Source organism: Hyperolius riggenbachi, chromosome 1 (assembly GCF_040937935.1).
Source record: "Hyperolius riggenbachi isolate aHypRig1 chromosome 1, aHypRig1.pri, whole genome shotgun sequence".
Classification (NCBI taxonomy): Eukaryota; Metazoa; Chordata; class Amphibia; order Anura; family Hyperoliidae; genus Hyperolius; species Hyperolius riggenbachi.
Genome location: NC_090646.1, coordinates 47,831,044 through 47,848,851, shown reverse-complemented (window position 1 = coordinate 47,848,851; position 17,808 = coordinate 47,831,044). Strand labels below are relative to the sequence as shown.

At 45.0% G+C, this 17,808-nt stretch overlaps 1 long non-coding RNA gene across 1 annotated transcript in view; it reads right to left on the bottom strand.

Annotated features, from left to right (window-relative positions):
* Nucleotides 1–1,505: 1,505 nt before the first annotated feature.
* The window catches only part of LOC137545248 (uncharacterized), a 19,960-nt gene continuing 3,657 nt past the window's right edge, over nt 1,506–17,808 (bottom strand). Inside the window, exons 2-3 of the long non-coding RNA XR_011026018.1 lie at nt 14,929–15,046; nt 1,506–1,838 (exon numbers count right to left, since the gene is read on the bottom strand). This is a non-coding gene — a long non-coding RNA (uncharacterized lncRNA). The remainder of the gene's footprint in view (nt 1,839–14,928; nt 15,047–17,808) is intronic.

The window sequence follows — 17,808 nt, the reverse complement described above, 5'->3', positions numbered from 1 at the left end:
ACCCATTTTCTTGAATCTTAATCGCATTCACCCAGTGACCAACTGTGGCAAGTTTGAGACCCCTGCGATTAACAGTCTAAGAATGGGTGCAGTTTACATTTTCCCATTTAAAATGAATGGCTGAAATTTGATTGGCTGTGTTATGCTCCTCCCATTTTTCCTGGATTCATAACCTCGGTCACCAAGTGACCAACTGTGCCAAGTGTGGGGACTCTGGCTTGATTACTGTGAGAATGGCAGCCTTTTACATTTTTTCCATTGACTTGAATGGGTGAAATCTGATTTGCTGTTTGTAGCTCCGCCCAGGTGTGCAGGGGGGACACAAGACCCCCAGAAAATATCATCCAAGGTAGTAAGGGATCTGTGTACCAAGTTTCGTTCAAATTGGTCAAGCCGTTTTCGAGTGATCGCGGCACATACACACACACACACACACACACACACACATACACACACACACACACATACATACATACATACATACGATTTTATATATATAGATTATATTAGTAGCTGATTGCCCGGCATTGCCCAGTTATGTCTTTGGCTGGTGTTGGCTCGGGCGGACTTTTTCTAACCCTAATACACAATGACATCACCTCAGATCCGCCTCCTCAGCCTGTAAGGGCTGCTCTGACTCGCGTGCGTGCGTCTGTCCAAAGTGCGCACGCACGCGCCCTGATTCACCGCCAAGGAGGTGCCTGGGATGCCGCCCGACGCGGAAGATCCTTCAGAGGTCTCCAGCGCAGAAGTCCCGCCGCTCGCCCGGACCACACTGGAGACGCTGCGGGACCTGCCGCTGGAAGGTAAGGATATTCCCCCGAGATTTTGGGGTGTAATTTTGACATTTTAGTTTTGATTTGATTTTTTTGTTTCAAGCATTTATTAAACTCAGAATGTATACTAGAATGTATACTAGACCCTTGCTTGTCTTGCTTGATGCATTTTGGTAGGTTACAGGAAAAAAAAGGTTATGAAAGTGAATCACTTTTTGCACAGAAATCCAGCAGAAACTAAATGCCAGTGAGGCTAGTGATAGTGGACCTCAGCAATAAAACAGATGAAAGGTGATTCTGTATAATTTATGTAATTTTCTGTTCTAGGTTAGTTATGGAGCTCAGGACATCTTGCTAAGTGACAGAAGGCTTTATCCCAACTTTTTTCGAACAGTTCCAAGTGATCAAATCCAATATCAGGCAATTATTAGGCTACTGAAGACATTTAAGTGGAATTGGGTCGGGATTTTGTCATCCGATGATGAATATGGAGAGAGGGAACTCCAGCAACTGAGCAAGCATCTGGCAAACCATGGAATTTGTATAGAATTCAAGATTCTTGTGTCCCCTAAGAAGTATATGAAACCACCTCCAGAATTTAAGACATCAACCACCGACCTCATAATTATTTGTGGCACCTTTAGCAGAATGTTCTTCACATTTCTGTATTTTACTGCCAACCATCATGCAAGAAAAACATTTATCATTTCAAATTCTTGGTTAGTGGATGACACCATTTATTTTTTTACTAACTGTAGCTTGGGATTTTTGTCTCTGAAATTCTCTGTCCCTGGAATGGAAGAATTTTTTAACGGCTTTATGTCAGAAATTCGCAGGGATGACCCATTGCAGGAAGATATTGTGATAACGTACAATCAGTGTCTATCGGACAATGACCTGAAGAATTCACTGATCCCAGTGACAACTAGACGACCACTTCGTAACTGCACCAAAAAAGAGGATTTTAAGATAAATGTATGCTCTCTCTCTGAAACAACTTCGTGTAGAGTGCACATTGCAGTGCACACAATGGTCCAAGCGTTGAATAACATGTGTGCTTCTCTGCATATGAAGGAGAAAATAGACATTTTGAATATGTATAAACACACACACAAGGTGAAATGTCATCAAGTTATTAAATAATTTGGGCAGATAGAATGAAGAAGTGTTACACTTTCTGTCAGTACTTTATTGCTGTTACTGTCTTTCTGCTTGCTCCAAGAGCATTGTTGAGTTACCATTGTTGTTGAGTTTCCATTCTGAAGTAGTTATGACAGTACATTTTACCTGCCTGGGTTGCTGCTTGCCTGACCATTTAAAGTCAATTTTCTTTCCAGGGGACAGCTCAGTGTTAAATTAGAAATACATTTTTTATCTAACCCCTTGACATTTGTGCTTTTCATTCTTTCCTTGCTGATAACTTTACAATACCTCTGTTTTTTTTCTTTTTCTCACATGTTGCTATCAAATTATCTCCATATCTGACAGGGGGATCCACTCCAAAGACCGGCACCACACAAGGGGCCTGATTTACAAAGCGGTGCTAACAGTTAGCACCCTGGTGAAAAGCCCTTTATCACGCCTAAACTCAGTTTAGGCATGATAAGTAGAGTTGGGCCGAACCTCCGATTTTAGGTTCGCGAACCCTGTTCGCGAACTTTCGCAAAAGGTTCGGTTCGCGAAAAAGTTCGCGAACCGCAATAGACTTCAATGGGGAGGCGAACTTTCAAAGTTTTAAAACATTCTATCAGCTGGAAAAATGATAGAAAACATGTTTCAAAAGCTCTAATACCTGGAGCCACACCTAATTGAGTGAAATACACATCACTGCTGGAGGACCCGCCCTCCTCCAAGCAAGGTCCTTTATACCATTTGCCTGCCTACACTAATTAGTTATGGGACAGCTGCTACACACTCTGCTAGGGAGATTTTATCCTCCCTCCTCCCCTTTTACCCTTCTACCAATTCCCTCCTACCGGAGGGAGGAGGGTCTCTTCTGCCAGGGAATTATACTATTTTAAAAACCAGTATACATCATACCATAGCTGGGAATACATACATGAGTATACATCATACCATAGCTGGGGATACATACATGAGTATACATCATACCATAGCTGGGAATCGAACCCAGATCTCACTGTGTGGTGGGCACGTCACCCTAAGCACTGTACCACTACAGAAGTAAGTGAAGCTTGCCTAAAATTTAACATTTATGCTCAATGCAATAGAACCATTAAGTTGCTTAAAGGAGAACTGTAGTGAGAGGTATATGGAGGCTGCCATATTGATTTCCTTTTAAGCTATACCAGTTGCCTGGCAGCCCTGCTGATCTATTTGGCTGCAGTAGTGTGAATCACACCAGAAACAAGCATGCAGCTAATCTTGTCAGATCTTACAAAAATGTCAAACACCAGATCATACGATAGCTGGGAATCGAACCCAGATCTCACTGTGTGGTGGGCATGTCACCCTAAGCACTGTACCACTACAGAAGTAAGTGAAGCTTGCCTAAAATTTAACATTTATTCTCAATGCAATAGAACCATTAGGTTGCTTAAAGGAGAACTGTAGTGAAAGGTATATGGAGGCTACCATATTGATTTCCTTTTAACCACTTGAAGACCCACCCTTTACCCCCCCCTTAAGGACCAGCGCTGTCTTAGCTGATCTGTGCTGGGTGGGCTCTGCAGCCCACTAGGGGGATGATGTGCTGGGGGGGTCTGATCGCTCCTGCCTGCCGGGTGTTGCGGGGGGGGCACCTCAAAGCCCCCCTCCGCGGCGAAATCCTCCCCCTTCCTCTCCTACCTGGCCCCCCCTGGAGATCCGGGCTGCACAGGACGCTATCCGTCCTGTGCAGCCAGTGACAGGCTGTCTCCTGTCACATGGCGGCGATCCCCGGCCGCTGATTGGCCGGGGATCACCGATCTGCCTTACAGCGCTGCTGCGCAGCAGCGCCGTACAATGTAAACAAAGCGGATTATTTCCGCTTGTGTTTACATTTAGCCTGCGAGCCGCCATCGGCGGCCCGCAGGCTATTCACGGAGCCCCCCGCCGTGAATTGACAGGAAGCAGCCGCTCGCACGAGCAGCTGCTTCCTGATTAATCAGCCTGCAGCTGGCGACGCAATACTGCGTCGCTGGTCCTGCAGCTGCCACTTTGCCGACGCACGGTATAAGCGTGCGGTCGGCAAGTGGTTAAGCAATACCAGTTACCTGGCTATCCTGCAGATCCTCTGCCTCCAATACTTTTAGCCCTAGACCCTGAACAAGCATGCAGCAGATCTGGTGTTTGACATTTTTGTAAGATCTGACAAGATTAGCTGCATGCTTGTTTCTGGTGTGATTCACACTACAGTGGCTGGATAGTGTACTGGTTAAGGGCTCTGCCTTTGACATGGGAGACCAGGGTTTGAATCCTGGCTAGGTCAAGTACCTATTCAGTAAGGAGTTCAAGGCAAGACTCCCTAACACTGCAGGGTGGCCTCTTGAGCGCGTCCCTGTGGCTGCAGCTCTTGAGCGCTTTGAGTCTGACAGGAGAAAAGCGCTATACAAATGTTTGGATTATTATTACTGCAGCCAAATAGATCAGCAGGGCTGCCAGGCAACTGGTATAGCTTAAAAGGAAATCAATATGGCAGCCTCCATATACCTCTCACTACAGTTCTCCTTTAAGCAACCTAATGGTTCTATTGCGTTGAGCATAAATGTTAAATTTTAGGCAAGCTTCACTTACTTCTGTAGTGGTACAGTGCTTAGGGTGACGTGCCCACCACACAGTGAGATCTGGGTTCGATTCCCAGCTATGGTATGATCTGGTGTTTGACATTTTTGTAAGATCTGACAAGATTAGCTGCATGCTTGTTTCTGGTGTGATTCACACTACTGCAGCCAAATAGATCAGCAGGGCTGCCAGGCAACTGGTATAGCTTAAAAGGAAATCAATATGGCAGCCTCCATATACCTCTCACTACAGTTCTCCTTTAAGCAACCTAATGGTTCTATTGCGTTGAGCATAAATGTTAAATTTTAGGCAAGCTTCACTTACTACTGTAGTGGTACAGTGCTTAGTGTGATGTGCCCACCACACAGTGAGATCTGGGTTCGATTCCCGGCTATGGTATGATGTATACTGGTTTTTAAAATAGTATAATTCCCTGGCAGAAGAGACCCTCCTCCCTCTGGTAGGAGGGAGGAGGGAATAGGTAGAAGGGTAGAAGGGTGGCCAATTAAAATCTCCCTAGCATAGTGTGTAGCAGCTGTCCCATAACTAATTAGTGTAGGCAGACAACTGAGTCAAATGGTATAAAAGGACCTAGCTTGAAGGGAGGGTGGGTGAGGTCTTTAGCACTGAAAGCAGTGTGTTTCACAATAACATGTCTGCTGACAGTAAAATGGAGGCGAAAATTTTTGCTTTATGGGGCGAATCGAACTTCCGCAAAAGTTCGCCTGATGCAGGCGAACGCGAACCCCCAAAGTTCGCCTGGAACCGTTCGCCGGCGAACCGTTCGGCCCAACTCTAATGATAAGTTTAGGTGTGATAAGTTTAGGTGTGATAAGTTTAGGCATGATAAGTTTAAGCACCAACTGCGTTAGCACCGCAATGCACAGCTGATCAAAAGTTTTGCGCTAGCAAAGTCTGGTGAACTTCGCATAGAGTTTAATGGCTCTGCTTTGCGTGCGGGACTTTGCATGCTATCTACACTTATCTAAACTTAGCATGCCTAAACTTATCACACCTAAACTTATCACACCTAAACTTATCACGCCTAAACTGGCTTTTCACCAGCGTGGTGCAATGGTTATCACGCCTAAAGTCTCTAACTGGGTTAGCACCGCTTTGTGAATCGAGCCCAATGGCCTCGATTCACAAAGCATTCCCGCATGCGGAAATGCTGAAAACAGCTGACTTTACCGAGCACATAGAAAAATGTGTATTCACAAAGGCTGTTTCCGCATGAAAAGCCGACATTCCTGAGCAGAGTGATAAATCACCGCCTTGTGCGGTGATTATCTTAACAAAAGTAACAAAATGTCCATTCATAAAAATTAGAGGAAGTGGTATGTGGACGGGGATTACCGCTACCTCGGATGTGGCGAGAAGCGTGCGGAATACATTGCAGTGAATTGGACAGACCTCCCAAGCAGCAGCAAAGAGAGCAGCGCACTGAGGAACTCAGCCAGCTTCTGTGTTTCCGCAAGGCTCCCGACAGCCTACCGCCAGCCTACAGCGGGAAATCTCCGCTCTGCTGTCGCAACTGGCAACATTTTATGAATGACCACCCAGAAGTCTGAAATACCGAGCACAGAGTTTTCCCGCACGGATTTACTTCACCGAACACACTTTTATAAATCGAGGCCAATGTATTAATAGCTCTTTAGAATTTTATTGATGCAGACATGATAACAGACCACTGTTTCAGCCTCCTTAGGCCTTTGTCAAGTTGCTTAGTGATCACACAAAACACCGTGAAACATATACATATATTTACCACACAGACATGCCCCTCTGGGGGCCCAGTGACCAATCAAAAGAGCCAAATCACGGAGGACCTGATGGGAGACTGTTACACACTGTATACACCAATAGCATCAAAGTATTTTAAATATAAACTTACCAATCAGTGAATAAAGAGAGGCCCCTGATATTTGCAATAGGTAGTGTGACGATGAATCGAGTCACGTGACGCAATCATCAGCCAATCCTAATGCGCCAAAAAAGTTGCACCACCAAGCCCTAGCCTCCACATGATGGCAGTAGTCGGTGCTGGAGCGGCTTGAAGGATCCACCCACCCACTTAACCATAGTAACATGTAAACACATGTAAAAACAGAAATGCAGAAACCTTAATCTAGTTCCCTGTTGAGCCCTGCTCGCCCTATAGATTTAGGTTTCTGCATTTAATTGACTATCCTTGCCATGTATCTTGGTTTTTGTAAATATTCTTATGTATATACTCTTTGTTGTTTTATTACTATACATTGTTTTTAATTTTTGTCTTTCAGACCAACATTAGAGCATAAATTGGAGAGACGTGTAGAGTTCCCCTTTAATCTCCGTGGTGGTTTGGTGAGTGCTGCGGCTTTCACACGTGTTAGTGTTTACACGTTACTATGGTTAAGTGGGTGGATCCTTCAAGCCGCTCCAGCATCACCTACCGCCGTCATGCGGAGGCTAGGGCTTGGTGGTGAATCTTTTTAAGCGCATTAGGACTGGCAGACGATTGTCAGCTGAACAAGTCACGTGACTCGATTCACATGACTCTGACATCACACCGCTCGCCTCCATGGATGGAGGCGGCGGTTTTATGCTATGATGCGCCGTTTTCGTCGCACTACCTATTGCAAATAGCAGGGGCCTCTCTTCATTCACTGATTGGTGAGTTTATATTTAAAATACTTTGATGCTATTGGTGTATACAATGGGCCTGATTCACAAAGCGGTGCTAACAGTTAGCACGCTGGTGAAAAGCCCTTTATCACGCCTAAACTCAGTTTAGGCATGATAAGTTTAGGGGCTCGATTCACAAAGCGGTGCTAACCCAGTTAGAGACTTTAGGCATGATAACCATTGCACCACTCTGGTGAAAAGCCAGTTTAGGTGTGATAAGTTTAGGCATGATAAGTTTAGGTGTGATAAGTTTAGGCATGCTAAGTTTAGATAAGTTTAGATCGCTTGCAAAGTCCCGCACGCAAAGCAGTACCATTAAACTTTATACGAAGTGCACCAGACTTTGCTAGCGTAAAACTTTTGATCAGCTGTGCACTGCGGTGCTAATGCAGTTGGCGCTTAAACTTATCATGCCTAAACTTATCACACCTAAACTTATCATGCCTAAACTTATCACACCTAAACTTATCACACCTAAACTTATCATGCCTAAACTGAGTTTAGGCATGATAAAGGGCTTTTCACCAGGGTGCTAACTGTTAGCACCGCTTTGTAAATCAGGCCCGATAAGTTTAAGCACCAACTGGGTTAGCACCGCAGTGCACAGCTGATCAAAAGTTTTGCGCTAGCAAAGACTGGTGCACTTCGCATAGAGTTTAATGGCGCTGCTTTGCGTCCGGGACTTTACACGCGATCTAAACTTATCTAAACTTATCATGCCTAAACTTATCACGCCTAAACTTATCATGCCTAAACTTATCATGCCTAAACTGGCTTTTCACCAGCGTGGTGCAATGGTTATCACGCCTAAAGGGCCTGATTCACAAAGCGGTGCTAACAGTTAGCACCCTGGTGAAAAGCCCTTTATCATGCCTAAACTCAGTTTAGGCATGATGGGCCTGATTCACAAAGCGGTGCTAACAGTTAGCACCCTGGTGAAAAGCCCTTTATCATGCCTAAACTCAGTTTAGGCATGATAAGTTTAGGTGTGATAAGTTTAGGTGTGATAAGTTTAGGCGTGATAAGTTTAGGTGTGATAAGTTTAGGCATGCTAAGTTTAAGCGCCAACTGCATTAGCACCGCAGTGCACAGCTGATCAAAAGTTTTACGCTAGCAAAGACTGGTGCACTTTGTATAAAGTTTAATGGCGCTGCTTTGCGTGCGGGACTTTGCAAGCGATCTAAACTTATCTAAACTTAGCATGCCTAAACTTATCACACCTAAACTTATCACACCTAAACTTATCACGCCTAAACTGGCTTTTCACCAGCATGGTGCAATGGTTATCATGCCTAAAGTCTTTTAGGCATGCTAACTGGGTTAGCACCGCTTTGTGAATCGAGCCCGATAAGTTTAGGTGTGATAAGTTTAGGTGTGATAAGTTTAGGCATGATAAGTTTAGGTGTGATAAGTTTAGGCATGATGGGCTTGATTCACAAAGCGGTGCTAACAGTTAGCACCCTGGTGAAAAGCCCTTTATCATGCCTAAACTCAGTTTAGGCATGATAAGTTTAGGTGTGATAAGTTTAGGTGTGATAAGTTTAGGCATGATAAGTTTAGGTGTGATAAGTTTAGGCATGATAAGTTTAAGCGCCAACTGCGTTAGCACCGCAGTGCACAGCTGATCAAAAGTTTTACGCTAGCAAAGTCTGGTGCACTTCGTATAAAGTTTAATGGCGCTGCTTTGCGTGCGGGACTTTGCGCTCGATCTAAACTTATCTAAACTTATCATGCCTAAACTTATCACACCTAAACTTATCACGCCTAAACTTATCATGCCTAAACTGGCTTTTCACCAGCATGGTGCAATGGTTATCATGCCTAAAGTCTTTTAGGCGTGCTAACTGGGTTAGCACCGCTTTGTGAATCGAGCCCGATAAGTTTAAGCGCCAACTGCGTTAGCACCGCAGTGCACAGCTGATCAAAAGTTTTGCGCTAGCAAAGACTGGTGCACTTCGTATAAAGTTTAATGGCGCTGCTTTGCGTGCGGGACTTTGCAAGCGATCTAAACTTATCTAAACTTAGCATGCCTAAACTTATCACACCTAAACTTAGCATGCCTAAACTTATCACACCTAAACTGGCTTTTCACCAGAGTGGTGCAATGGTTATCACGCCTAAAGTCTCTAACTGGGTTCTCACCGCTTTGTGAATCGAGCCCCAGGTGTGATAAGTTTAGGCATGATAAGTTTAGGTGTGATAAGTTTAGGCATGATAAGTTTAAACGCCAACTGCGTTAGCACCGCAGTGCACAGCTGATCAAAAGTTTTGCGCTAGCAAAGTCTGGTGCACTTCGCATAAAGTTTAATGGTGCTGCTTTGCGTGCGGGACTTTGCACGCTATCTACACTTATCTAAACTTAGCATGCCTAAACTTATCACACCTAAACTTATCATGCCTAAACTTATCACACCTGGGGCTCGATTCACAAAGCGGTGCTAACCCAGTTAGCATGCCTAAAAGACTTTAGGCATGATAACCATTGCACCATGCTGGTGAAAAGCCAGTTTAGGCGTGATAAGTTTAGGTGTGATAAGTTTAGGTGTGATAAGTTTAGGCATGCTAAGTTTAGATAAGTTTAGATCGCTTGCAAAGTCCCGCACGCAAAGCAGCGCCATTAAACTTTATACAAAGTGCACCAGTCTTTGCTAGAGTAAAACTTTTGATCAGCTGTGCACTGCGGTGCTAACGCAGTTGGCGCTTAAACTTAGCATGCCTAAACTTATCACACCTAAACTTATCATGCCTAAACTTATCACACCTAAACTTATCACACCTAAACTTATCATGCCTAAACTGAGTTTAGGCATGATAAAGGGCTTTTCACCAGGGTGCTAACTGTTAGCACCGCTTTGTGAATCAGGCCCCTAAACTTATCACACCTAAACTTATCATGCCTAAACTGAGTTTAGGCATGATAAAGGGCTTTTCACCAGCGTGCTAACTGTTAGCACCGCTTTGTGAATCAAGCCCGATAAGTTTAGGGGCTCGATTCACCAAGCGGTGCAAAGTGTTAGCACCGTGGTGAAAAGGCCCTTATCACGCCTAAACTCAGTTTAGGCATGATAAGAAGGGCTTCGCGCGAAGTTACCCACCCGACGCTTCGCGCGAAGCTCCCATTAAACCCTATGGGACTTTGCGCGCGCTTTCACGCGCGTACGCGCGAACGCGCGTTCGCGCGGTAACTTCGCGCGAAGAGCAGGAAAAAGCGGTGATAACTCAGTGGTGAAAAGGTCATCACGCCTAAAGTCCTTTAGGCGTGATAACTGAGTTATCACCGCTTGGTGAATCGAGGCCTAGGTGTGATAAGTTTAGGTGTGATAAGTTTAGGCATGATAAGTTTAGGTGTGATAAGTTTAGGTGTGATAAGTTTAAGCGCCAACTGCGTTAGCACCGCAGTGCACAGCTGATCAAAAGTTTTACGCTAGCAAAGACTGGTGCACTTCGTATAAAGTTTAATGGCGCTGCTTTGCGTGCGGGACTTTGCAAGCGATCTAAACTTATCTAAACTTAGCATGCCTAAACTTATCACACCTAAACTTATCATGCCTAAACTTATCACACCTAAACTTATCATGCCTAAACTTATCACACCTAAACTTATCATGCCTAAACTTATCACACCTAGGGCTCGATTCACAAAGCGGTGCTAACCCAGTTAGCATGCCTAAAAGACTTTAGGCATGATAACCATTGCACCATGCTGGTGAAAAGCCAGTTTAGGCGTGATAAGTTTAGGTGTGATAAGTTTAGGTGTGATAAGTTTAGGCATGCTAAGTTTAGATAAGTTTACATCGCTTGCAAAGTCCCGCACGCAAAGCAGCGCCATTAAACTTTATACAAAGTGCACCAGTCTTTGCTAGAGTAAAACTTTTGATCAGCTGTGCACTGCGGTGCTAACGCAGTTGGCGCTTAAACTTAGCATGCCTAAACTTATCACACCTAAACTTATCATGCCTAAACTTATCACACCTAAACTTATCACACCTAGGGCTCGATTCACAAAGCGGTGCTAACCCAGTTAGCATGCCTAAAAGACTTTAGGCATGATAACCATTGCACCACTCTGGTGAAAAGCCAGTTTAGGCGTGATAAGTTTAGGCATGATAAGTTTAGATAAGTTTAGATCGCTTGCAAAGTCCCGCACGCAAAGCAGCGCCATTAAACTTTATACGAAGTGCACCAGTCTTTGCTAGCGTAAAACTTTTGATCAGCTGTGCACTGCGGTGCTAACGTAGTTGGCGCTTAAACTTATCATGCCTAAACTTATCACACCTAAACTTATCACACCTAAACTTATCATGCCTAAACTGAGTTTAGGCGTGATAAAGGGCTTTTCACCAGGGTGCTAACTGTTAGCACCGCTTTGTGAATCAGGCCCCTAAACTTATCATGCCTAAACTGAGTTTAGGCATGATAAAGGGCTTTTCACCAGGGTGCTAACTGTTAGCACCGCTTTGTGAATCAGGCCCCTAGGCCTCGATTCACAAAGCGGTGATAACCCAGTTATCACGCCTAAAAGACTTTAGGCGTGATGACCTTTTCACCACTGAGTTATCACCGATTTTTCCTGCTCTTCGCGCGAAGTTACCGCGCGTAAGCGCGTTCGCGCGTACGCGTGTGAGAGCTTGCGCAAAGTCCCATAGGGCTTAATGGGAGCTTCGCGCGAAGCGTCGGGTGTTGCGCGTACGCGCGGCAACTTCGCGCGAGTTTCTTCTTATCATGCCTAAAGTGACTTTAGGCGTGATAAGGGCCTTTTCACCACGGTGCTAACACTTTGCACCGCTTGGTGAATCGAGCCCCTAAACTGGCTTTTCACCAGAGTGGTGCAATGGTTATCATGCCTAAAGTCTCTAACTGGGTTAGCACCGCTTTGTGAATCGAGCCCTATGAAACATACACATATATATACCACACAGACACGCCCCTCTGGGGGCCCAGTGACCAATCAAAAGAGCCAAATCACGGAGGACCTGATGGGAGACTGTTACACATTGGGCTCGATTCACAAAGCGGTGCTAACCCAGTTAGAGACTTTAGGCATGATAACCATTGCACCATGCTGGTGAAAAGCCAGTTTAGGCGTGATAAGTTTAGGTGTGATAAGTTTAGGTGTGATAAGTTTAGGCATGCTAAGTTTAGATAAGTTTAGATCGCTTGCAAAGTCCCGCACGCAAAGCAGCGCCATTAAACTTTATACAAAGTGCACCAGTCTTTGCTAGCGTAAAACTTTTGATCAGCTGTGCACTGCGGTGCTAACGCAGTTGGCGCTTAAACTTATCATGCCTAAACTTATCACACCTAAACTTATCATGCCTAAACTTATCACACCTAGGGCTCGATTCACAAAGCGGTGCTAACCCAGTTAGCATGCCTAAAAGACTTTAGGCATGATAACCATTGCACCATGCTGGTGAAAAGCCAGTTTAGGCGTGATAAGTTTAGGTGTGATAAGTTTAGGTGTGATAAGTTTAGGCATGCTAAGTTTAGATAAGTTTAGATCGCTTGCAAAGTCCCGCACGCAAAGCAGCGCCATTAAACTTTATACAAAGTGCACCAGTCTTTGCTAGCATAAAACTTTTGATCAGCTGTGCACTGCGGTGCTAACGCAGTTGGCGCTTAAACTTAGCATGCCTAAACTTATCACACCTAAACTTATCATGCCTAAACTTATCACACCTAAACTTATCACACCTAAACTTATCATGCCTAAACTGAGTTTAGGCATGATAAAGGGCTTTTCACCAGCGTGCTAACTGTTAGCACCGCTTTGTGAATCAGGCCCCTAAACTTATCATGCCTAAACTGAGTTTAGGCGTGATAAAGGGCTTTTCACCAGGGTGCTAACTGTTAGCACCGCTTTGTGAATCAGGCCCATAGTGTTTTGTCCACTTGAAAAAGGCCTAAGGAGGCCCGAAACAGCAGTCTGTTGTTGCTATCATGGGCTCGATTCACCAAGCGGTGCAAAGTGTTAGCACCGTGGTGAAAAGGCCCTTATCACGCCTAAAGTCACTTTAGGCATGATAAGAAGAAACTCGCGCGAAGTTGCCGCGCGTACGCGCGTACGCGCGTACGCGCGTAAGTGCGCGCGCAACACCCGACGCTTCGCGCGAAGCTCCCATTAAGCCCTATGGGACTTTGCGCGCGCTCTCACGCGCGTACGCGCGAACGCGCTTACGCGCGGTAACTTCGCGCGAAGAGCAGGAAAAATCGGTGATAACTCAGTGGTGAAAAGGTCATCACGCCTAAAGTCTTTTAGGCGTGATAACTGGGTTATCACCGCTTTGTGAATCGAGGCCCATGTCTGCATCAATAAAAAAGAGCTATTAATACATTGGCCTCAATTCATTAAGATTATGCTGGAGATAATAAGGCAAGAGATAACTTGCCACCGCACAGTGAGAGAGTTACCTCCTCTGTAGTTAAGTTACCTCCTCTGTAGTTAAGTTACCTCCTCTGTAGTTATTTTCACACGCAGTTAATTAACTTCTTTTACATTAAAATTCTGAAGTTATTTTAAGGATTGAAGAGTTAGCTTAAAGACAGAAGAGTTAACTTTTGGTTTGTCTGAGGTAAAATGTTTCCTGAATACTACATGCCTTATCACCATGGTGATAACTATAGAAATGTTATTAAAGACAGGAGATAAGCTTAGTGAATTGAGGCCAATGTGTGGTGCCAGTCTTTGGAGTGGATCTATTGCTGTGACCCCAAGGTACCGGGGTGAAGACCTTGGCACACCTCTTCTACTACTTATTGGAGCTTATTGTGGTGCTCCTGGGCGCTTGATGACCACATCTGACAGGTATACATAATGAACATTACTTAATTTTTAGCTTTCATTCAGGTCATGGTGTCCAGAGGAATGTTCAAATATCAGGACATATTTATGTTTTAAAGGGGATACCAACATTTGCAGTGGAAAGACTAAGTAGCTAGAGGGTATCGGTTGAAAAGGGCGCCTGAGCTGCCTGTATGAAAAGGGCGCCGCCATAGACATCAATGTTATTTCTGGAAATATGGGTTACAAGGTGTAGAAAAGGGCGCCCGAGTTTTGATATGGGCTACACCAGGTGCCTTTTTTGTAGCCGAAGTTTATATGGGCTACACTAGGCGCCTTTTTGTGTAGCCGAAGTTTATATGGGCTACACTAGGTGCCTTTTTTTTTGTAGCCGAAGTTTATATGGGCTACACCAGGCGCCTTTTTTGTAGCCGAAGTTTATATGGGCTACACTAGGCGCCTTTTTGTGTAGCCGAAGTTTATATGGGCTACACTAGGCGCCTTTTTTTTTGTAGCCGAAGTTTATATGGGCTACACTAGGTGCCTTTTTGTGTAGCCGAAGTTTATATGTGCTACACTAGGTGCCTTTTTGGGTAGCCGAAGTTTATATGGGCTACACTAGGCGCCTTTTTTTTTGTAGCCGAAGTTTATATGGGCTACACTAGGTGCCTTTTTGGGTAGCCGAAGTTTATATGGGCTACACTAGGTGCCTTTTTGTGTAGCCGAAGTTTATATGTGCTACACTAGGTGCCTTTTTGGGTAGCCGAAGTTTATATGGGCTACATCAGGCGCCTTTTTGTGTAGCCGAAGTTTATATGGGCTACACCAGGCGCCTTTTTTGTAGCCGAAATTGGTATATATGGGCTCCACCAGGCGCCCTTTTTTACAGGCGCCCTTTTCATATAAACCCAGCTAGAGATAAAGAACATGGTCAGCATAGAAAGGTTTAATCTATAGGTCAAGACTTTGCAGTCTACCCACCTCTATGGGGAAAGGAACACTCTTCTAAGAATGGGGAGGTACACATTTTGGACAGAGAATAAAACTGGATTGCAAGAGGGGTGAATGAAGCCATCTACATTAAACTGGAACAACCATCCTGAAACAGAGTAGGGGGTCTTTATCACCATTAGCATAGACATTTTGGACAGAGTACAACATTTTACCTAGGCACCTAATCAACCTCTACATAGCCATGCACCATTATTTGTAGCTGCAGTTTGACTAGCAGGTGGCTCCAGTGCCAACATTTGTTGAAGGGGGGGGGGGGCAGTTAGGGGTAGGCACTTTGCATCAGGGGATCGGATAGGGTCAGGCATTGGTTGGGGGTCAGTTAGAGTTAGAATTTGTTGTTGGGGGGCAGTTAGGGGTAGGCACTTTGCAGCAGGGGATCGGTTAGGGTCAGGCATTGGTTGAGGGTCAGTTAGAGTTAGAAATGTTGCTGCTGAGGGGAGAGGGGGGGGGGGGTCAGTTATGGTTAATTCCAACAGTAATCCCAACTGAGCTGAGTCATGGGGCCTGATTCACAAAGCGGTGCTAACAGTTAGCACCGTGGTGAAAAGCCCTTTATCACGCCTAAACTCTGTTTAGGCATGATAAGTTTAGGTGTGATAAGTTTAGGTGTGATAAGTTTTTAGGTGTGATAAGTTTAAGTACCAACTGGGCTAGCACCGCAGTGCACAGCTGATCAAAAGTTTTGCGCTAGCAAAGTCTGGTGCACTTTGCATAGAGTTTAATGGCGCTGCTTTGCGTGCGGGACTTTGCGTGCGATCTAAACTTATCTAAACTTAGCATGCCTAAACTTATCATGCCTAAACTTATCATGCCTAAACTGAGTTTAGGCATGATAAAAATGGTTATCACGCCTAAAGTCTTTAACTGGGTTATCACCGCTTTGTGAATCGAGCCCACGGACTTAACCAAAATGGAGGGAAGCGGACAAAAACCAAGGGAGCTGACGGACTGCAGGGCGCTGAAAGAAGCCCCGATAAGTATACATTTTCTTGTGACAGGTACCCTTGAATATATACCCCACACACACATCACATTAAGGTGACTATATGTCTCCTAAGTAATGTAATGCCAAGTAATTCACCTCCCACAAAATGTATATCTGAGGTAGGGGCTGTTAGGGCCTGAGCCCATTGACACAGTTGTATCCGCTTTTCAGTTATACGTCAATGTTAGAGATGCTGAAAAGTGGACAGAAGCGGATACAACCCCATCAGTGGGCTCAGGCCCTTAGTAAATAAAAGGCTCTTGCTGAGACAGCCATGTGATGGCTGATGGGGGTAGTTCACACAGTACATACTGTACACACACACTGTACACACGTACACACACACACTACAAACACACACTGTATACACACACACACCGTACACACAGACACACACACACACACACTGTACACACACACTGTACACACACAAACACACACACACACACACACACACACACACACACACAAACACACACACACACACACACACTACAAACACACACTGTATACACACACACACACACACACGCACACACACACACACTGTACATATGCACACAATACAAACACACACTGTATACACACACACACCATACACACAGACACATACACTGTACACACACACTGTCACACACACTGTACACACAAAAACACACACACACACACACACACACACACACCCACACACACTGTACACACACACACACACACACACACACACACTACAAACACACACTGTACACACACACACACACACACACACACACACACTCACACACTACAAAAACACACTGTATACACACACATACACACACACCACACACACACACACACACACACACAAACACACACTGTACATATGCACACAATACAAACACACACTGCATACACACACACTGTACACAACAAACACACACTGTATACACACACATTGTACACATAGACACTCACTGTACACACACACACACACAAACACACACTGTACACATACACACAATACAAACACACACTGTATACACACACATTGTACACATAGACACTCACTGTACACACACACACACACAAACACACACTGTACACATACACAGAATACAAACACACACTGTATACACACACACTGTACACAGACACACACAAACACACACTGTAAACACGGAGACACACACACCAGCCCCGTTTCTATGGGCGTGCGATACGTGCAATCGCCCGGGGCGCTGTATTGTTGTGGCCTGAGGGGGGCGCTGTGGCGGTGGGAGCCGGTATAATAGTAATAACTCACCTTCGTGCAGCAGAATAGCCGATCTCGTCCCACGCTGCTTCAATGTACTTCCTTTCCTGGCATCTGTCTCAGTAACAACGCCCCCTGTGTTGATGTTCCGCATGTCAACACAGGGGGCGCTGTTACTGAGACAGATGTCGGGAAAGGAAGAACATTGAAGCAGCGTGAGATGAGATCGGCTATTCTGCTAAAGTAAAAGGTGAGTTATTACTATTATGCCCGCTCCCACCACGCTGCAGCACCTACCTACCTAATCTATACTGCAGCACCTTCCTACCTACCTAATCTATACTGCAGCATTTACCTACCTACCTAATCTATACTGCAGCTCCTACCTACCTACCTAATCTATACTGCAGCTCCTACCTACCTAATCTATACTGCAGCACCTACCTAATCTATACTGCAGGCACCTATCTAATCTATACTGCAGCACCTACCTACCTAATCTATACTGCAGCACCTACCTACCTACCTAATCTATACTGCAGCACCTACCTACCTAATCTATACTGCAGCACCTACCTACCTACCTAATCTATACTGCAGGCACCTATGTAATCTATACTGCAGCACCTAC